The sequence below is a fragment of the Suricata suricatta genome, chromosome 9 (genome assembly GCF_006229205.1).
Source record: "Suricata suricatta isolate VVHF042 chromosome 9, meerkat_22Aug2017_6uvM2_HiC, whole genome shotgun sequence".
Lineage (NCBI taxonomy): Eukaryota > Metazoa > Chordata > Mammalia > Carnivora > Herpestidae > Suricata > Suricata suricatta.
Genome location: NC_043708.1, coordinates 97,885,997 through 97,909,267, shown reverse-complemented (window position 1 = coordinate 97,909,267; position 23,271 = coordinate 97,885,997). Strand labels below are relative to the sequence as shown.

At 39.3% G+C, this 23,271-nt stretch overlaps 1 long non-coding RNA gene across 3 annotated transcripts in view; it reads left to right on the top strand.

The window, feature by feature from the left end:
* Positions 1-23,271, top strand: part of LOC115302889 — a 332,633-nt gene that overhangs the window by 286,108 nt on the left and 23,254 nt on the right. The window contains exon 6 of one of the 3 annotated variants that reach the window (XR_003913691.1): positions 20,176-20,274. The exons of 1 other annotated variant lie outside the window; for it this stretch is intronic. This is a non-coding gene — a long non-coding RNA (uncharacterized LOC115302889). Of the gene's footprint in view, positions 1-10,456; positions 10,708-20,175; positions 20,275-23,271 lie in introns of those variants that run through there. One more of the 3 variants, XR_003913692.1, reaches the window with a different exon arrangement.

Below are 23,271 nucleotides of genomic sequence, written 5' to 3'. Positions count from 1 at the left end.
AGTATTTGTATTCCAACAATATCTTCCATAACTGATTACCATAGGATGGAATAGCTTTTATATTGCATATTTTACACTGAGAATTTTTCAATAAAAAAAAACAAGTATAAATTGTATTAATTAACAGGTTTGAATATGGTTATGTGTTAATAACTAGAAGGAAGCATTAATTCTTTGTTTTTTCTCCTGTGACTCAACTAACATTTGTTGAACAAGTATAGTGAACTATTGACAGTCTGCTATGTAGTCCACAGTTTTCACTGAGGACTGAAACTGACTTTGTATAGTATAATTCATGCTATATTTAGACAGGAATAGCTTTGGGTTCAAGAACTTTTCTGAAAGATTCTTCACTTAGCTGGTTTTTCCAGAAAGACTATCAACTGGCTCCTGCAGATGCAAGGTTGTCTTTATATTCTAATAATGCCTCTGGGGCTGCCAGAGTTGACCAAAGGCTGCTTAGAATGGTTAAACATCCAGCTCTTGGTTTTGGCTCAGGTCATGATCTCACAATTTTATGAGTTTCTGCCCCATGTTGGGCTCTGCACTGGCAGCATGGAGCCTGCTTGGGATTCTCTCTCTTTCTCCTTTTTGCCCTTCCCCACTCGTGCTGTCTCTGTCTCCTCAAAATAAATAAATAAACTTTAATTTAAAAAATTAAGAAACAAAAGAAAAAAAGAGAAGAAAAGAAAGGGAAAGAAAATAAGTGGAAGCCTGTTCCTCTCCTGGTTAATCATTCCTTTCTCCAGAAAAGATGACTTTAATTATTGCTCAGTTTCCTCATCAAAGGAAGCTATATTATATTGAAAATTTTTAATTATGGAAATCCTTACTATAGTGGCTTTATACTGTATAAAATTAGCTAAATTGGAGCTAGTTTTCTCAGGTCCCTTTTCCTATAGGGCTCAAGGTTCGGATTAGCCACTATGGAAATTTTTGTGAGATTTGGAAGGCAGAAGTGAAGTAGTATCAATTTTTAGGTTTAAGGTTGCTTTAGGATACCAGGTCCTGCGGTGACTTGATATAGTGTCACTGATCTGCTAGCACACCTTGTGGGTGTGGGTTATACCTGGGCCCTTGGCTCCTATGGCTTCTATTAGATTTCCTCCCCTTTCTTTTTCATGCCTTGGACCAGGTATGTGTGCAGCACTATAGCAAAAACATACTAGCTTTTTTCTGCAAATCATCCAAATCATTGAGGATGGAGGCCTGGAAGGATGGACATCTCTCAGTTCCAGTACATCTGCCATGGGTTCTTTTTTGTCCTTGTTCTCCTCTATTTTGTTGTCAAGTCTTCTTTCCCAGTTGCCAATTGAGCATGCCAAATTAAACCTAATAACACACATAGAGGCCACAGCCTTACATAGACTTCTGTACTTGCTTCTACAATTGCATAATTCATATTTTATCCTGTATCTCTTATAGTGGTTTTGCTTTACTGATCAAACTCTGACTGATGCAATACCCAGAAGTATCCAGGGATGTCTCAGTGTTGTCCTTGCTTATAGCCCAGCAAACCTAAGAATTGGTGTCTCCATTTTGCAAGAAATCTGACCCTAGAAAGAAAAATAAGCCACAAGGTTGAAAATCCAACTCTATTTAACTCCCAAGTAATATTTTCCTACAATACTATATTGCCTTTGCTTCCAAAGCAGTAGAGGAACGTGGTGCAAAAGAACATGGTCATAATAACTTAAAAGAAAACAGCCTTCAGAATGAAGTAAGGAGACTATGCCCAGCTCCTAACGCAGAGCACTGGGGCTTGAAATTCGGCTTGCACTGGGAAATAAGGCAGATATCTAGAACAAAAGTGCTTTGGGCATCTGGAGTTGAGGAGATGGGTCACATTGGCCTCATAACTCTCTTAGCTATTTTGAATGAGTCAGGGATGACAGTAAACCATGAGCTGCTTGAGACAGCAAAATGAGGAATTTGTATTTATTCTATTCGGTGCCATAAAGTCTCCTATAACAATATCCATAAATATCTCCAAAGATTGAGAGTATTAAGTAATCTTTGGAAATGTGGATCTTTGAATGCTTTTTTCTGGTCCTAGCTCTCTTTAAAAGCACATATATACCAAGGAAATGTCTACACTTTCTCCTGGGTTGTTCTAAAATTTTCCATTTCAAAATTACTAGAAAATTTGATTTTCAAACCTAAACTAGTGTTGGCTATGGAAAACTAAAGTCATTACCCACTAGAAAATACAGAGCAAAAAGAGAAATTCCCAATTTTATGTGCTAGTTGAAAGGTAGCAGGGAAAGTTAAGAGAAAGCAGGTCAGTTTGGAAATGAGATATTTCTGGAAATCCCTGGCCTAATTCATATCTTAGGATAGAGGAGGTTCTGAATCTGTATAGTAGAGAATTTAAGATTAGGCCTGTTTATAATCAAGTGCACTATACTGCTGGGGAAATTATCTTAGTCTCCTCAGGCTGCTATGACAAATACCTCAGACATGGTGGCTTAAACAACAGACATTTCTTTTCCCACAGTTCTGGAAGCTAAAGGTCTACGTGACAGCAAATTCAGTTTCTCTCTTCCTACTCTCTAGACAACTATGGAGTGTTTGAGTGTGCTCACTGGTCTTTCTTCAGGGCATGTGTGTGTATAGAAAGAGCAATCTCTTTGGTGTCTCTCTTTTTAAGGTTTATTTATTCTGAGAGAGAGTAAGAGAGAGAGGGAGAGCACGTGGGGGAAGGGCAGAAAGAGAGAAGGAGGAGTGGAAAGAAAGAGTCCCAAGCAGGCTCTGTGCTTTTAGCACAGAGTCTGACACAGGACTTAAATTAATGTACTGTGAGATCATGACCTGAGCTGAAATCAAGAGTTAGTAGCTTCTCTTCAGAGTAAAATTTTAACTTCTGCTTAGCTTGTAGAGTTTGAACATATGCCCCTGCTTTGAAAACATTCTAGAAAACTGGCATACCACCAATGACTCAGAATCTCTCCTGTATGTCCATGGTGCTATTTTCTTACTTGTTGGCCTGCTGGCATTATTGGCAATTAACTGGGTAAGGTAATCATTATATCAATGCTGTGGCAGAAAAGCAATGCTGTGTTAGTTGTGTGTCAGGAAAACTGACAAGGTCTCTCCCTTGTTGCTGTAATATATCTGTTCACATGTCTTTTGCCCTGTATTCTGATCTCCAGGAGGGCCGTGGGTGAATCTCTCTCACCTTTGGATCCACAATGATGGAGCATAGCAAGCTCAAAGAATAAATGTTCCTCAGAATTTTTGAGCATTCTGCTTGTATTAATGTGCACATCAGGGAAGAACAATTAGCAAGATCATTAATCATGACTCCCTCTATTTAATTGTAAAAACTAATTGCCTGTTAAGGTAAGGTGAGCCTTATTTCCTTAATCAGAGGGGTTACAACCTGAACATGTTGGAGAAATTTGAGATGCTGATATGAAAGACAGAATGGACAAAGTTCAAACACAAAGCTGAAATCCCAAGGTCTTCTCATTTACTTGTTTACTCATGATCTTTAATTAAGATAGAATCTTTTACCTAGACAGGCTCTTTAAGGGAAATACAGAATGTTAGGCTGTGGTTTGGATCACTCTCTGAAACAGATGTTTCCTCTTGTTATGGACTGTCACCACCCACCAAATTCTTATGTTGAAGCCTTAACCCTCAATGTATCTGTATTTGGAGATGGAACCTCTAAGGAAGTACATAAAGTTAAATGAAACCATCAGTGGAGACCCGATCTGATAGAATTAGTATTCTCTTAAGAAGAAACACCAGGGGCACCTGGGTGGCTTAGTTGGTTAAGCAGCCAGCTCTTTCCAATTGTCCAGTTAATTGTCGCCTGTTTTTTTTTTAATTTTTTAAATTTATTTTTGATATAGAGAGAGACAGAGCATGAAAGGGGGAGGGGCAGAGAGAGAAGGAGACACAGAACTGGAAGCAGGCTCCAGGCTCTGAGCTATCAGCATAGAGCCTGATGTGGGGCTCAAACCCACCAACATGAGATCTGACCTGAGCTGAAATCGGAGGCTTAACTGACTGAGCCACCCAGGCACCCCAATTGTTGCCTGTTTTTTAAGAGGCCCATTCCTCTCTTAAGCCTCTTTTCAATTCTGACAGTTGAAAGTGATGATTCCCTCTCAGGATGCCCCAGAACTTTGTTTTACTCAACTGCCATTTGTCATTCAGTGCCTTCTTATACAATTCCGTTACCATCTATGGTGAGTTTTGCATCCTAAAAGCCAAATGTCAGAACTATAGAACGTTCTCAGACCCTTTGATTCAATTTCTTCCATTTACAGATGAGGAAACTGAGGCCCATTTGAAGAATATTACTTGAGAGATAAAGCCTCTCTAAAATAATGACATTTAGTCACAGTCTAAAAGAAGGTGGAAGAGAGCACCTGGGTGGCTCAGTCAGTTAAGGTCAGACTTTGGCTCAGGTCATGATCTCACTGACCATAGGTTCAAGCCTGGCATCAGGGTCTGTGTTGACAGTTTAGAGCCTGAGCCTGCTTCAGGTTCTGTATTTCCCTCTGTCTGCCCCTCCCCTGCTCTCTCTCTCTTTTTCTCTCTCTAATAAAAAAAAAAAACCACTTAAAAAAAAAAAAGAAGGTGGAAGGAGTTAGTGCAATGCCCTAGAGAAGGCATATGCCTGGCATGTCCTGGCTGGGAGGCTATTGTAGCTGGAGTGGAGAGAGCAAGAGGGACAGTGCAAGGGGATGGGGAGAGAACAAATCATGGAGGTCAGTTAGTAGTTATTTATTCTGAGGGAAATAGTCATTGCAAGGATTTTTTTTGCCAGCTTTAGTGAGATATAATTTATACAGAGTAAAATTTACCAATTTTAGCTGTACAGTTTGATGACTTGGCAGATGTATGCATGCAGCTTAGTAAATAGCGCCACAAACAAGATGTAGAACAGCTCCATTACCACCAGAAAGTTCCCTCACATCCCTTTGGAATCATCCCTGTCCCTCCTCCGAGCCCTTAGCAACCAGTGCTCTGATTTCTGTTCCTATAATTTTGCGTTTTCCAAAAATTTGTATCAGTGGAATGATACAACATGTAATCTTTGTATCTGGCTTCTTTTACTTAGAACAGTGAATTTGAGACTCCTCCAAGTTGTTGCATGTATAAGTAGTTCATTCTTTTTTATTGCTGAAGAATATTAATTTTATGGATGTACCTGTTTGTTTATCTATTTTTCAGATGAAGAACACTTTTTTCCAATTTGGGGCCATTATAAATAAAACTGCCATAAACACTCCTGTATAGAATTTTGCACAGAGCTTTTATTTTCTTGGGTAAATCCCTAGGAGTGGAATCACTAGGTCATATGGCAAGAGTATGCTTAACTTTGTAAGAAATTACCGAACTTTTTTCCAAAGTGACTGTCCATTTTGTATTCTCATCAACAATGTATAAGGGTTCCAGTAACCCTGTATTCTCATCAACACATGGTATTACTGGATTTTAAATTTTAGTCATTCTAATAGGTAGTTTTTAGTTTTTGTTTTCCTAATGAGTAATGTCTTGAGTGCCTATCTTTTCAAGTCCTTATTATTTGTCATTCATATCTTTTCTTTGGTGAATTGTCTGTTTAAATCTTTGCCTGTTATTATTGTTGAGTTGTAAAAGTTCTTTATGTATGCTTGATACGAGTCCTTTACCAGATATGTGTATTGTGTCTTGTCTTTTTTTCTTAATTCCAAAGTCTCAATTTTTTTCTTTTATGATTTCTTTTGGCCCCTTTAAAAAATCCTTGACTAACCCAAGATAACAAAGATTTTCTCCTGTATTTTATTTAAAAAATGTTATACTTTTAGGCCTTACATATAGATCTATGATCCAATTTGAGTCATGTTTTATGAATGGTATAAGACAAAGCTTATGATTGTTTCACATTAAGTGTTAACTTATTCTAGCATCATTTGTGGAAAAGAGTATTCTTTACCATTGAATTATGTGGGTACTTGTGATGAAAATCAGTTGACCGTATATGTGTGGGTCTATTTTTGGTGTATGTCTGTCTTTATGCCAATACCACAGAGTCTTAATTATTGTTGCATAATATTAGGTCTTGAAATCACATAATCTTCCAACTCAATGATTCTTTTTAAAAATTGTTTTGTCCACTCTAGGTCTTTTGCATTTCTATATAAATTTTATAACCCGATTCTAAAACCAACAAAAGCCCTTTTGAATAAAAGAGTGAAATGATCTGACTTAGGTTTTAAAAGGATCTCGCTGGTGATCTGGTAGCTGTGACTACCTGTGATCTACTCTGGTAGCTGTGATTTGCTTGTTATCAAAGCTGAACTTTCACTATCCATTTTACAAGGCTAACTCAGAATCCACGGGATGAGGTGTAAGCAAACAGGCATCACCCTATCAATAAGCATTCTCAAATAAGTCTCAAGGTGTTGCATCACCCAAAGAGACTTTATAACTAGAAAATGTAATAGTATTAGAGTCTTTGCCATGTTTGGACCAGGTCCAGCAAATGAAACTTATTCATGGTTGTCTTTGGCAACTATCTGATGGTGGAGGGAGTCTAAGTGAGCCCACAACAATGAATGCCTCCAGAGCTGGTTGATGTTGAAACCACAGTATGGTGCTGCATCTTCTTTCCTTGCCTGGCAGCTGTGTGACACAATAGTAAGAGAGTTTTTTTTTTTTATTCCACTATAGTTACCATTCAGTGTTATATTAGTTTCAGATGAACAAGATCGTGATTCATCAATTCTGTACATTACTCAGTGCTCCTCAAGATCAGTGTACTCTTAATCCCCTTCACCTATTTCACTCATCCCCCCACCCACCTCCACTCTGGTAACCACCAGTTTGTCTTCTGTTAGGAGTCTGTTTTTTGGTTTGTCTCTTTTTTATTTTTTTTAAATTTTATTTGTTTTTGTTTTTTTTTGAGAGAGAGAGAGAGAGAGAGTGAGCAGGAGAGGGGCAGAGAGAGATGGAGAGAGAGAATCCCAAGCAGGCTCCATGCTGTCAATGCGGAGCCTGACACAAGTCTCAAACCCACAAATCATGAGATCATGACCTGAGCCAAAACCAAGAGTCAGTCGCTTAACCAGCTGAGTCACCAAGGCGTCCCTCTTTTCTGTCTTTAAAAGTAACAGGAATTTTGAAAGCAGATTGCTTGAACTCCGCTTGCTCTTTTTGTAGAATCTTAGTTTTTCCAGAATTGCATTTTTTAATGGAAGGAAAATTAATACTATATTAATTCGCAAGTGAGCATGGAAAGATGGAAAGAATTTTGTAGCTTTCTAGAAAATCTCCCTGATCTTTATGCCTCATACCTGCAAAATGGGCAAAATTTCTTACCTGTCAGAAATCTGTGTGTTTCGTATGCAAATAAACAACTTTTTTTTCCTCCTAATATTAATCCTCATTGATAGTGGTTCTCCTTTCTCTAATATTTGGCACTTCCCATCTTTGCCCAAAGAGTTGTTCAGATTGTGAGTCATTTCAGTGTGCTGCATGGTGTTGCAAGCAACTGTGGAAGTTGCCGTTTAGTTACTGACTGGGTAGCCTTAGGCAAACCGTTTAACCTGACCTTCATCTGTCTCAGGAAAACGCAGCTATTACCATTAACCACCCTCTTTAACCTAAGACGTGTGAGAATCACATATGATAATGTACATAACAATATTCTGAGGGCTGGAGGTACAGTGTATGAATGTTGTTTCCTGGAATTGCAAGTGATAACAGGTAGTGTTGATTCTGTGGACCTGTTTACGTATTTTAAAAGATGTTTTGAGCTAAGCCAGTGTTTATTGGGTAGTTACAACGTGCTTGGCCTGGTATACATTATTATGGGGTAAAAGAGAGGTGTACTTCTGGATCTGTACCCTTAAAGAGATTATAATTTTATCAGGGAGAAAAATCTTGCACACCCAAAACAACAAGAGACCAATAATAATAGCTCATATTGGGACATGCTTTTCAAGTTACTGATTTCTTCTTCTCACTCTTACAAGTTGTGCAGTGTGTAGGACAGATGTCTTTGCCCCCTTTTACAGATGAAGAAACTGAGAGCCAGAAAGGTCAGGTGATTTCTCCAAATGTTAAAAAGCTTGTGAACAGTGGAATTGGGAACTCAATCTAGATGATTTTTTGACAGTCAGTCCAGTAAATCTGTTGTAGTAGTTCTCAAACTTAGATGTGGTTAAGAACCATTTAAGGAAGTTGTGAAAAGCTGCAAGTTATTAAATCACTTGGTGTGGGTCTGAGAATCTGCTCTTTAAACAGGGAGTTCATGGGGCTCCTGGGTGGCTCGTTGGGTTAAGTGGCCGACGTCAGCTCAGGGCATGATCTCATAGTTCATGGGTTCGAGCCCCACATTAAGCTCTGTGCTGACAGCTCAGAGCCTGGAGCTTGCTTTGGATTCTGTGTCTCCCTCTCTCTCTGACTCTCTCCTGCTCACTGTGTGTCTCTCTCAAAAATAAATAAATGTTTAAAAATTAAAAAAAAAAAACCAGGGAGTTCATATGATTCTCTTGTAGATACATTGCATTTTCTTTCTCCCCAGTTTACTCTTCTGGCACAGACCCCAAAAAGCCGAAAGCTTTTTGGTAGAAAGCTACCACACTGTGCACCACTAGCCTGCAGGGAATAGTGCTTATGAGCACAAATTCTGGAGCCAGGCTGCTTGCGTTTGCCGCCTTCTTTCACTGCTTACTCGTTGGGTAAATTACGTAACCAATCTGTGCCTCAGTTCCCCATCTATAAAATGGGGGTACGAGCAGTATATACCTCACAGGCTTGTCATAAAGATTGAATGAGTTATTGAGTAGCCGTGGCATGCAGCAAGCTCTGTGTTTGTGAGAGGCGGAATGTGACCCAGAGAAACCTGTGCCTCTGAGGGGGAACCACGGGGGACAGACTGCAATAGCCTCATCCCTCACCTGAACCAAATTCCATTCCTTCTCACACCCGCTCTTGTGATCTTGCAGATAGCTACTGACACCCCCAGGCATCAGTCCTATGGGAGACAGACTCTAGCCGTTATCTATGCTTGCAAAGCAACAAGAAGGTTCCAAGGGGCCCTCCAGTCTTAAGTCGACTTTGTTGCTTTATCCCATTTAAATCCACATTCTCTGTTGAAGGAAATAAACCAACACAGTAAAGCTTGCTGATAGCCACTCCATCTGTATTATGGCACACAATGATGGCTAGAAGTTAAAGGTTTGATATATAGGTCTATTTTTTTATTGCCAGTCCCTGCCCCTGAAGAAAGTATTAAAATTTCCAGATGAGTAACCAAACAATAAATAGATGAGACAGTTGCTGTGAATATCTGATTTTTTGCATAATAATGAGATATTGCTGGATAGTGCACTCTGCCATGCCCAGTTTGTCTAAATTATCATTTTGATTGGTCAAATGCATAAGAAAGATATACCAATAAAGTCGTGTCAAGTGCTCCATTGCAAAGTGATGCAGGATGGAAGTTTCTTTAGGGTTGAGGTGAGGTGGGGGCAGGGAGAATTAGTTCCTCAGTGAGTAACTTTAGGTAGATATTTTCTTCAGCCAATTCGTAATCAAAGGCATCTGAAATCCTCGCTTCTCCAGGGTCACATGCATAAACATGAGACAGTTTGTACCTCATGTGTTGTTTTTCGAATTGAAAATAAGAATCAAATTTGGAAAAGAAGGGTTGTTCTAGGACATCTGAGGTTTGTTTTGTGTGGAGCATTTTCCCCTTGATTTTGTATCCCTGAGATACAGCATCAGAGTGTTGATAGAACTCTTGAATCAGAAAGACCAGTCATTAGGGAACATGATGTCAGTAAATCCAAATAACTCTTTTTCCACCTTAAAAAAATATAGAAGATTTCTATAAGTTCCAAATTGAGGTGAAAACTAAAATTGCCTGGAGTGTTTTGACTTTGAGACTCTTCTTTCTTCTTGGTTATGTAATGCTTGGTTTAATGTGGTTGGTAATTCATTCTGGATTTTATTTTTAAACTTTTCCTGTTGCTGTGTTGAAGTATCATTTTCATCCCTTTGTTCTGACTTAAGTTTTCCATGGTTTGGCTTGTGACTTCCTTAAGACAAGGAGCTACATCTTGGCCCAATTTATGTGCCCTGAGGGGTTTGTACCTAATAGGCTCTCAGTCAGAGCACAGGCCTACCATTCAGTCTAGGATTTCTGTATCATGTTTTGAAATCTTTCAAACCCTAGCCAAAAAATAGGATAGTTTTATATTTATTTCAAATGAAATACGGCAATTATTTATCACACGCCAACCATGGGCAAGCACCATACAGGTGTTAGCTGATTTACTGTGCACGTCTTGGCAAAGAGGAAACTCTTACCTCTGTTTTGCAAGGAAAGAAATGGAGTCAGTAAGAGAATTTGTATCTATTTAACTCCAAAACTTATTTCACTAAGCCACACATTTTTGGCCATTATCATTATTAAAATTGTATTACTCCATCCGCTTTTGTCTCCTAGATGTCCTGGTCAACAGGTGAGGTGACACACCCACCTAACATTTGAGTGGTTTGCAAGTTGGCATGTAAGTCATCCCAGCCATGGGAGGTGGGGACTGGCATCTTCAGAAATCCCACACATCCAAGGGGTTGTTGGCAAAATTGATTTAAAGAGCCATCTCACAGTGATGGAGCTGAAGATTTCCTGGAAGTCAGAAGGCTGCATACTCTAGTAAAAGGAAAAATACATGAATAAAAACTGGGAAAAATGAAAAAAAATTTTTAATTTGGCTTGTCTCAAAATCTATAAAATATACAATGTGATGAGTTGGGCACTGGAGAGAAATTATTGTAAAACCTCAAGGGAAGAATCTTTTGTTGGATTAGTTTGCTGTGATTAAATCAGCTTATTATTGATTAATGCCACTTTGAGGATCATCTGAGGAAAAGGACACAAAGTGTGAGCTAGACTAGGGATAATGTCTTTCCTGTATTTGGCTAGGCACTAGTGGAGGTGACACAAAATATCTAGCATAGGATTTATTCTGACAGATACTATTTGTAGCTCATTGCTTAAACTCCATGTATTGTATCTGTTTGGTACTTCCTCCCTTTTCCTCCTTCCCTACCCCATGAATTCCTTGAAAGCGTAGTTTAACTGTCTTATAGGATGAGCATATCTGACCAGAGTAAATCTATATAATTGTAGTTTCATAAGAAATAAATATTTGGGTTTTGTCCCAGGTTCCAGGCACAGAACTCCTAAAGCCCTTGGAATTAATTGTCTTTTATATGCTAATGAGATAACTCCTCAGGGGAAGCCCTAGATAGCTACTGGTTGGGGGCTGGGCACCAGGAAAACTAACCAAGTGGTAACAGGGTAGAGCTTTCAGCCCCAACTCCAGAGAGAGGAGGGAGGTTGGAGTTTGAATTTTTTAATCAACTGTGCCTCCATAATAAGGCCTCCATTAAAAACTCTTAAATGATGGAATTCATGGAGCTTCCAGATTGGTGATGACATTGATCTTGCTAAGAAGGTGGCTTTTCCCAGAAAGGGCATGGAAACTCTGTGTCCTACTTCCCTCCTCCAAATACTTTGCTGAATGTATCTCTTCCATTTGGCTGTTCCTGAGTTGTATCTTTCATAATAGACTGATGAGGTTCTCTTTTTTAGCAAATTATGGAACTTGAAGGAGGTTGCTGTGGGAACCTTTGAATCTGCAATCAGTAGAGCAGAGCTATGGGTACCCTGGGGACTCCCTCTACAGCTGGTATCTAAAGTGGGGTTTGTCTTGTGGGTCAGAACCCTTCAACTATGTGGTCTGTGCTAATTCTGGAGAGCTAGTGTCAGAATTAAGTTGAATTGTAGGACACCCATTTGGTGTTGTAGAGTCGAAGAATTGGTTGTAGTTGTTTGGAAAAGACACATTTGATGTCACAAAAGAAAGCACACTTAATGTTTTATGAATGAAGGAATGAAGTTGGTGTGTTTTAGTCACAAGTGAATGAAAGCCTGATTCAGACTGACTTCAGTAGTAAAGGGAGCTTACTGGTTCATGATGGAACCTTCAAAGGTCCAGGGCAGGACCAGCATGAGGCAGCGTTCTATAGAGTGGCTCAGTGATGTCCAAAAGACTATTTCTTTCTGCCTTTCACTCTTCTGTCATGTCAGCTATATCTTAAGATGATTTCTCTGGGGTTCCCAAGACAGCCGTCAGTAACTTTCAGCTACTAATCATTCAGTTCTGTCAGGAAAGAGACGGGTTTTGTGGAAGTATTCTTGTCAGATTTCTGAGAATCAGTCTGATTGCTCCAACTGAAGTCACGTCCCCTTCTCTGACCAATCACTATGCCTGGGAATGCCCTACAGGCTTAAGATAGGTTATTTGGTAGAGGTAGCCCTCTCATTATCTCATACATTCCCAAACTGAAACTGGAGGTTTTGGAAAGGGAAAAACAGGTGCTTAGGAAGGCAACCAACTAATTTCCATTCCACTTGGAATGTGCTCAGATAACATAACAAGTGATGTGGTTGTGGTTCCTAAATGTATTCATTTTTTGTTTATCTTATTTTTTATGTATCTTATTTTAATTAGCTAATTCCTAGCAAATGTTATACCCAGAAGAGGTCAGGCTTTACCAAAAGCTAACTATGTAGTATTTTACATATTGTACCAAACCAATGGTGTGTTTGATAGTGCTCTGTAAACTATACACTCTATAAAAATATGTGAGATGATCTCATGAGCAACTAAGAAAATATAAGAATTTATTGAGAGTTGTGAAAGACTTCATACTTGATCCAAGTTTTGTAACAAGCTTTGAATAAGTTTATTAATAGCCCCCAAATTTATAATCAAATGGATTATTAGTGAAAATCTAGACTTCATCTTGACCTTTTGCCCGATTTGTGACTAATTTACCACCAATAAACATAGGTGTGATAGCAAAGACCTCATAGACCAATTGGCACTCTAGTTTTTAGCCCTCAGGTTGGCAAACTTTTTTAAAGAGAGAGAAAATAAATATTTTAAGCTTTGCAGTACCCAGAATGTGGTCTCTGTTGCAACTTAACTCTGCTATAGTAACACAAAGGGTAACAGACAATATATAAATGAACGAATATGGCTATATTTCAACAATATGTACAGGCACTAAAGTTTGAATTTCATGGGATTTTCAAATATAATGAAATGTTTATAGCCTTTTGATTTTTCAAATGTTAAATATATTATTTTTAGTTCATGGGTTGTACAAAAACAGGTGGTAGGCTGGATTTGGCTTTTGGCCTATAATTTGCCAATCCCCATTTTACATCAAAGCTGCAAAACCAGGAGATTTATGAAAATGGCATTACCTGAACGAATAATTTGTGCATTCATGAAAAATCTCACCCTGTAAGATATAGAATCTTTAAGTTTAGTCATTATTTGTTTTGTCCCTGTCACTAAACTTTTAATACCAATGGATAATCCTCAATTCCCAGAATTGATACTTTTACCTTTAAAGTTAAAGATTTAAGATTTCTGAAGAAATATGGGAGTGATTTCAGTTTTTGACTGGGTATCTTCAGTATTAGGTTGCATCTTTGTTGGAGCTGGTGCAAGTTTAGCAAATCCTTACCTTAACTCAGTATTTTCTTCCCATAGTCACTTGCTCTCAACCTTACCTATTTCCATCGGTGGAACCTCATTTCTAGTTAACCAGGCTTGAGTTAAATCTCCTAAAGTCTCTAGAGTCGTTGTATAGTGAGCATTCCATAAGAATCCTGCTCGGTCTGAAGGATTCTGCATCGTGGACCTGCCTCTGTGGGCCCTGAGGATGGGATATGACCCATATCTAGCCAATCAGAGCACTGTATTTCCTCAGCTAGAGTGATTGGTTTAGGGATGGGCAGATGACCCAAGGAGAAACAATCATACTCCTTCTTGGGACTTTTGTTAGAATAGAACTGTGAGGTTAAATTAAGTTTCTGTTACTTGCAGCACAAGAAATCCTGACTAATTGAATTGCCATTTAATTCCTTTGATTGGTACCTCTTTTTCTCAGTACCTCCCCCTTTCACTAGTTAGTCACCATGTCCTCTAATTTATTGAGTGCGTTTTTCAAATCCTTCCCTTTCTCTCCATTCATCATTTCATTGTTATTTCCTTCTATTTGTCACAGTAACTGCAATGGTATCCTATTCAGTAAATATTTTTTGAAGGACAAGCAATATGTTACATGACAGCTGAATAACCCTGAATTTATAGTCAGGTGGAAAATGGGCCTGAATCCTATTCAACCACTTACCAGAAAACTTATTAACTCCTTTTCAGTACTAGTTTCCCTGTTTGTGTAATGAGAATTACTTCCTAAATTTGCCATAAGGACAAAAGAAGAATAGCATGTGTGAATCAAACAGTATAGATACGCAGTCGGGGCCCAAATAATGACAGCTCTCACTGAGTGAAAGAAACTGTCACAGACCCACCTGGCATCCTTGAAGAGCATACTGATGTCCTCTCCGTGCAACTTGTTTCCCTTCCATGCATCTTCTTCGTCATTTCTTGCCCTTCCTGCAAGAGAGTATTTCTGGGTCATCCTTACTGCTCATAAATCTCCTAAAGTCTCCACTAGTTCCACAGACTACATTCTGGCCCCCAAGAAATTCCCATCTTCTGTCTCCACCCAGTTGGAGTACTCTCTGTTCTCCACCATGAGGCCTTTTTTTCCCCCTCACCAAGTGACCTCCTTATTCTCTGCCAGAAATGCCACCTGAAGTCTTTATATTCATAATCATGAGATTGAACTATTTGCCTTCACCCAGTCCTAAACCTTAAATCCTTTCTCAAGACCTTCTGTTCCAACCATTTTTCCTCCTCTTTCTCAGAACTTTCACAGAACCTGTTTTCTCATCTGGGCATGCTCTCCATATACGTGCTCTCCTCCTCTTCCAGGAAATCAGGGCTTGTTTGGTATATATGTGTAACCCTTTCTCTGTTGCCCAACTCCTAGCACGGAGTTCCCATACCCAATGTCCAATAGCATGGGTTGAGGGAGGGAATACAGACTTTCACAGAGCTGATGGATTAAGTGATGCAGGATCATAAATACGTGATCACTCAGAGTTCAGTTTAGAAAACAGAAATCACATTAGATATTTCAAATAGAGGAAATTGAATACAGAGTATCAGTTACATGGGTGTCGGTAGGCTTAGGGCCCAAAAATGAAACACGGCACAAACACCAGGGCAGTAACTACAGGAAGCAATCACCACTTCTGGGACCACAGAACAGAAAGGAAAGGGATGGACACAACAGAACCTGGGAGTGTGGAGAATGGACCCCCTCCAGAGAGCTGAGACCCAGACCTGAAGCGAGGCACTGCCCTGCTGCTTCTGGTGCCTCTGGAGATCAACAGAGAGACCCTGAGGAGCTGGTGCTCTGACCACTGCTGGCACAGCTTGGGAAGCGTGGTGAGGCTGGCTCTGGGAATGCTGAAAGATGGTAGAGGTTGGAGCCAAAGCCTATGGGAAGGAAGCAAAATCCGGAGGGAGGTTCTTTCTCCCCTCCACTCTTGTTCCGATGTTCCTCTAAGACTTCCTATTTGCAGAAACTCACAGGAAGTCAGCTTGCAAAGGAGTTTGGGAAGTAAAACTTTCAGAAGAAAGTGTAGAAGGCTGAATTTGGAGCTGAGTTGAATGGTAAATATAAACCAACTCAAAATTTCTAATATAACTCTAATTTTTTTAGAGGAAAAAGTTTCAGTGATTTGCTCATGCCCCCCCCCCCCTTAAATCATTGATTCCATGCTCTTAATATCAACCCTTTGGAATAGTGCTATTGTTTTCATTTTAGGAGAAGATCATATCCAAATGATAACTTGTGAGAATATCCTTCTACTTCTCCTCTGCTTTGAGGACACTTTATTGCAAATTAATGACATGGAGCATATGCCATATAGGACCACACATGTTACTTTGAACAATTAAGGAAAAAATAAAAGCTTACTGCTTTGCCAAGTTTATTGGTTCCAAGACAAGATACTTTTATAAGGGTCAGGGAGGGTCATGTGATCCAGCCTCCCCAACAGCATATGAATTTTCAGTTACCACCAAGTGGTGGTATCAATATCAGTATCACTCTGAAAGATAAATGCTACACATTACAACAGAAACCATCACAGAAAACTTCTACTCCAAAGTGGTAGCAGGTTTTATTTTTTCCATAAGAAAGTAAAGAAAGGCAAAACTAGACCATCTCCTAAATAGACTGCTTAATATCTGAAAGCATCTTCTCCCAGTGTTCCCTCTCCCTCATCTGCTGAGCCTCAGGGAATATGGACATTCACACACACCAACCCCAGAGGACTGCCAGTTGACTGGCTGTGTCCTGCATGGGTGGATATTTGAAACTCTGACAGAAATAGAACAGAATAAGAGAGAAAGGTGCAAAAAGGGCCCTGACCTTTGCAAGTGGATCCATCTTCAAAGACGAAGTGAGCTTGGGGCACCTGGGTGGCTCAGTCAGTTAAGCATCTGACTTTGGCTCAGGTCATGATCTCACAGTTTGTGGGTTCAAACCCCACATCAGGCTCTGTGGTGAGAGCTCAGAGCCTGGAGCCTGCTTCAGATTCTCTCTCTCTCTCTGCCCCTCCCCTGCTCGTGCTCTGTCTCTCTTGCTCTCAAAAATAAATAAAACATTAAAAAAAATTTTTATTGTATTTGCTGAGATAGGAAGTTACCCTCTTTCCTTCCCTTTTCCCTCCCTCTCCCCTTCTTTTTCTCTTCTAAAATCCTAGTGAAAGTACAAAAGTTATATTTCTCCCCCTGCCCTCCCCCCCAGACTTATTTTGCCTGTTGACACAGACAGTAAGGGAAGAGAAAGACACACAGGTTAGTAATTTTATTTTTACTACTAGAGCATGCCCCTGCCTAGATTTCATATTAGCTGCTCTCATTCCCAAAGGATTTGAGTTAATTGTGTATGGATCCAGGTTGGTTGGATATACCTTAAGATCCTCCACGCCCCCGGCCAAGAAAGTGGTGGTGTTGCATGCTAACTTTTTTGGTATATGATCTGACTGAGATCAAAGATCAACTATTGCTTGCTGTGAACTAGTGTAGAAGGGTGTTTCTGGTTTTATTGAAGGTATTGCTTTCCTCTCCCCCCCAACCCCCAGCTGCATAAATTAAATAGAAGATAGTATAGGAAGAGAATGCAATTTAGTGACTCATAACTCATACAGCAAAGCTGGGGAGGGAAGAGAAGTTAACAAAAATAATTAGATTAGCAGCTGCAAAAATCACTTTGTGTCTGACACCATTGGTTTAAAGCTGACAGAGGGTAATCCTCCTCTTCCCTCTGCACACCTTAATGAGCATAATATAGCCCTTGAGTCTAAGAAATCATGTGATTACTGCCATCAATAACTAAAGTATCTTGATATTAAACCAGATTTTACTAGGAGTCCCTTAGGCATGGACACCATTTGCTAGCTAGGTAACCTTAGGCAAATTAGTTAAATAAAGGCCCAGTGCCTCAATATTTCCATCTATAAAATGGACTTTATAAAAAGCACCTATCTGATAAGGTTGCTATTAGGATTAAATGAGTTAACATTTGTAAAGAACTTAGAACAATACCTGGCGCATGGTAAATGCTATGTAGGCATTTATTAATACTTAAAGTGTCAGGGAAGTAGTGTAAGCCATTGCTTGATGGGGAAAAGGAGATTAACAGTGCCCTACTTTTCATGTTTACCGTCTTTACAGGCCTTGCTGTCCCATTGTTTCCTGTCTTGTCTTTAACAATCTTAGCAGTTTGTCAACATTGTATCTTTAAATCTGTGAAAAGACCCACTGTGAGAGAATATACAAAAAGGGGCAACAATTTCTCTTACCATAACACCCCCTTTTCACTGCCAGGTTACTTCATAGGTGTGGGAACATAAGGGCAGACAGTGAAAAATAGCATAAAACAGAGACCTTCCCCTCATGAGCCTGCAGTCTGTCCTGGTGAGTTTAAGATTAAATTCCCTTCAGATAGGACAATTGCTGATAGCAATTTTTATTTTACTATTCCTCTGTCACAGACAGTAATAGTAACTTAAGTTCACATGACACTTCAAAACATTTTCATCTACTTTACTCCACTTGATCGAGACAAGCCTTGGAGCAAACTCTCATTTTCTATGAAAGATGGATAACCGAGAACTAAGGAAAATTGCTCAGAACCATTTAGGTAAAACGTGCTAAAACTAGGACTCGGGGGTAGCTGTGTAGCTCAGTCAGTTAAGCATCTGACTCTTGATTTCAGCTTGGGTCATCATCTCACAGTTAATGGGATTGGGCCCCACATCGGGCTCCTTGCTGATAGCACAGAGCCTGCTTGAGATTCTCTCTCTTCCTCTCTCTTTCTCTCTCTCTCTCTGCCCACCCCTCCTCCAAACAAACTAACTAACTAAAAAAAAAAAAAAAAAAAACTGGCAATCAAACTCAGGTCTTCTAGCCAAAATATTTTCTTGCAAGATCTTGTTTATCCAGGTGATGCTTAGTAATATTTGTTGAGTTGGCTTTGAGGAATGAGGCTGAGTTGAACTGGCTTGAACTGAATTAGAAGGACATGTGTTGAAGTGTTCTGGGAGGACGCTTTTAAAACCCCGTGCTAATAGGGACTCGGACTTTCACCCAGCTTCCCGGCCTTCTCTCAGTCTTCCTCTTTCACTCCCCCTATGTCTCTCCTCTTTGTGTGAAGTGATCCAAGCTGAGGGTAGGAGTGATCGGCTCTGGGGATGGTAGTTGGGAGGCTGTGGAAAAGTAATTGTGAACAAATTCTTTTGGTTCCATGATTTTTTCCCCATCAAAAAACATCCACTCCAGTTCAGGAGAGTGATGTCAGTTGTAGCCATTAGTTTTGGTACTCTTCATGTTTATTGTTTCTGGGTCTGCTCCAGGCCACCCAGATGTTCTCCCATGGACGAGTAGCTGGTCAGCACCTGTTTCATGACTTACACAGTTAAAAACAAATTGATTAAAAATAATTAAGATCTCAAGAACCTCAGTAGGGAAATAAGACATGAAAGTGTCACATAAGAGAAGTACCTGGGTGGCTCAGTCGGTTAAGCGTCCAGCTTCAGCTTTGGTCATGATCTCATGGTTCATGGGTTCGAGCCCAGCATCAGGCTTTGTGCTGGCAGTTCAAAGCCTGGAGCCTGCTTCAGATTCTGTATCTCCCTGTCTCTCTGCCGCTCTCATACTCTCATTCTGTCTTTCCCTCTTTCAAAAATAAATAAACATTAAAAGTTAAAAAAGAAAAAAAGAAAGCTTGTCATGTAAGAAAGGGTAGGGGTTCCTGGGTGGCTCACTCAACTGGTTAAGTATCTGACTCTTGATTTTGGCTCAGGTCATGATCTTATACTTTGTGTGTTTCAGTCCTGCATCAGGTTTTGTGCTGACAGTGCATGTGGAGCCTACTTGGGATTCTCTCTCTGCCCCTACTCTGCTTTGCATGCTCTTTCTAAATAAATACATATTTAACAAAAACAACAAGAAAAGGACAAAATGAAATGCGACAAGGAGACAAAATCTGAACCTCTAATTCCTTGCCCTACATCATTCCCCACCCCACCCCCCACGCTCACTCCCACCATCTCCCGTCTTGAGAATCAGCTGTCTCAAAGCAACTGAAGAAATGACATAGTCAACACCTGCAATAGGTCTGGACCCTCTAGACTTGTGGCAGACTAGAAGACTATTTGCTTTCAGTTTCAGGCAGGGTATCAGGAAGAAATGGTTCATATTGAGGGTAGATCTCTTGATCTTTAGACCTGGAAGTTACAGTGACCATTCCCTCTCATTACACAAACTACCCAAGGTCCCCACCTAAAGACTTTGCAGCTTCTGGGACACCTGTATGGCTCAGTTGGTTGAGCATCTGCCTTTGGCTCAGGCCATGATCTCGTGGTTCCCAGGTTAAGCCCCATGTTGGACTTCGTGCTGACAGCGCAGAACCTGCTTCAAATTCTGTATCTCCCTCTCTGTCTCTCCCTCCCCTGCTTCCCCAACCCTCTCTCAAGAATAAATAAACATTAAAAAAAAACTTTTGCAACTTGTTATGCTGTGTAAACTGCCTTAAAGTCTTGTGAGCCTACATTATCAGATAAAAACCTTAATTTTGACATTTTCAGTACTTTGGTGATTTCTGATTTTTAGTGGCATTTGTCTGGCATTTAAGACTGAACTTTTGTTTTACTTTCAGAACCTGACCTCATGCTGTTCAATTATTTGGATGTAGATAAAGGAATGTATCAGTGGGATTCATCAGATGAATGAAATAAAGGAGTTGGTTTACCTGGAATTTCTCAGGACCTAACAAGTCTTAACATTCAGTGTCTTTTTATTCTACACTGAGGCAATATTGCTCTAGGTCCCAGATAGAGGAGAGATAGCAGTGGGCAAATAACAAAGCTGGAATCCTAAATTAAATTACATTATAGAACTTGTAAGGAGCTGTTAGGGAATTCCATATAACAACACTAATGTATTTTACATCATTGGAAACACTGTTTAGTTACGTATGAATGATGTTCACCATAACAATCTTTGTATTAGCAAAAACCAACAAACAAAACCTAAAAACATTCAGAATGTCCCAATTAGGCATTTAGTATTTCACTCAATTGGTATACTATACCAATATTAAAATACATGTTTCCAAACTATGTTATGAAAACATGGTGTTTATGATAGAATGTTGGAGAACAGCAAGATACACAAATTATGTATATTGATTATAATTATGGAAAATATCCAAAGGAGAAATGCATTATTTTAAAGTCACATAGGAAAAATATAGAAAAAAACATTTCTATAATATAGTTGTAGTATTTTTACAGTAAAGACTAGGTTTCTAAGTGGAAATAGAACAGAACAAAACCAATTATATATTTAGATATCAATATAAATCTCTCCATAAACTCCATTTCTTACTACAGTGAAATTCCAAGTAATTATTTTATATGATTTATTCAGCATCTGTCATTTTAAGAATATAATGTTTGGCTACACAGCAAAGAATAATTAGCAATATAATTAATCAAACTGCTGTTTATGTTTCTGTGTCAAAGTTAATCATTTTCACTTTCTTGTTTTATGGAAGGCGTTCCTTTATTAAAGACACAAGTAAATTTAAATGCATTTCACATGTTTTAATTGTACAAACTTAGTATCACAGCTGAAGTAGTCAATACTCTCATTTACTGACACTTAGAACAAAGGTAGAGGGTTTTTACCTAAGCTAAACTAAGAGGACTATTTTCAGAATTCTCCTTCATTCAGTTAATGGTTCTGTGTTGAGGATATGAATCATTGCCTATTGGACTGGATCTGGACTGATCATAGTCATAAAATGTCATACTTGCCTGTTCTCCCTGCTCTCTTCCCATCCACCGACACATACCACAAGGTTGAGAACTGTTAGTATCTTCCAGGCAGTCAGAGAAATATTTAGTCTCACGAATCCATTGAACAAGGGAGGGGTAGGTAGCCATTTATCAGTTTTTCTCCAGTAGGAAATCATGCTAGGTATCTTGAGACAGACCATTATGTTACCTTTGTTGTTCTTGTTTTTGTAGTTGCCATAAATATCATGGTACCCAGGGTGATGGGAAACTTTCCAATGATCATTTTTATATATAAGCCTTCAGTTTATCAAATATATGTAAATAAATAAAATATATGGTGTTATTTCCAAGTGAGCCAGACATTTGCTGCTCTCTGTTTCACTGTAGCAGGTCTGGTGGGGGAGTTCAGATACTCAAGAGTTTTCCTGTTGTGTGAAACCATTCTTGGCTATAATGTCTCTCCAAGGAGCTGCTGTAATTAATGCAAAACACTCTAGATACTACTTAATAAATACTAAGCTTCCTCTAAGTGGCACAAAATTAAGATCCTTTACTAAACAGTTTCTCTGTATGTTGCTATGTACTAGAATGATCAGACCAACACACTGTATTTCAGGAAGGAAGGGAGAGAAATGTATTGTGAAAAGTAGAGTTTGGAAACATTTATTCCTGCTAACCAACAACTCTTTCTATACTGTCTACCTTAGTAAGCCCAGCCAACAGGGAACACTCTGGGGAAGAAATTAACTGAGTAAATAAAAATATACAGACTGCAAAGCATGAATCAGAATCACAGTGCCTCTATACAACAGATACTTAAAGAATGCTTTTTATCTGTGAGCTTAATCTGCTCTAATTAATGCTCCCAGTTTGTTCCTTCAAAAGCTTGCAACTGATTTGACATCAGTTATTTGCAGACATAGGCAAAAGAAGGCTGCCTGCAAAGAAGAACCCTTTGTCCATATATTCTTGAAAATTTCTCTAAGGAACATTTTCCAAGGAAAGTTTTACTAGACAGCTATAATTTTTCAGGGGTGGTTTCTGATTATTATTAGTTCCAGTAAATTTGTTAGTTTATGGTTATAAAACAACCAGCTTTTTCTTTAGTCACTTTTTTCTATCTGTAGGTCTGAGCCACCTCCCATCCCAGCTCCCGATACCAATCCCACAAATTAAAAGAATGGTTTAAATATGACCATACAAATCTTGAAGGTAAATTGAAAAGTGTTCAAGGTTTTGATGCATCTGGAAAAAGTACCAGGCAAAAAATTTGAAGTACATTAGAAAACCCTCCAAATACTTTCTCCTTCAGATCAGATCTCGTTTAGACTTCAAATTTGAGAAAACTGGTTCATTCCTCTGTAATCACATCGTGAAAGCTAAGAAGTCTGCTCTTACTGTGACCTGCTCCGCCTCGAGGAGCAGCTCTTCACAGTCACTGTAAGCTTTCTAAAATATTGACATGTAAAAGTCTTATAAAATGCGCCAAAACAAAAATGCCAGCCATAGAAGACACCAGATAGAAGTACTGCCACAAGATTATCTCAGTTACCGCCGACACATGTGCTTGGTTCCCCCCACCCACCAAACCCCCGAGAACGGGAGATGAAAATGCAGGAGGATTCTGACTTGGAAATTCTAACCAAAGAGTCTCCTCTGTTGATTTTTACACAAGTTTACCATCATGGTGCTCAAAGTAGTTAAGAGGAAGTGGGGTGTTTAGGGGAGAGGGGAGAAGAGAGACAGAGACAGAGACAGAGAATTGACAGGTCAGCTTTCAAATCTGTTGTGACATCACTGACCAGATATTAGTTGAAGAAAGAAGACAGATTGACCTGGATGTGATTCTGGTCTTTGAAAACAAGCTGTTTATGTAATCCATGCCAAGCAAGGAGGTAAGAGACTTGGAGATGTATGTGATATAATGATGCTTATATTGATGTAAATAAAGA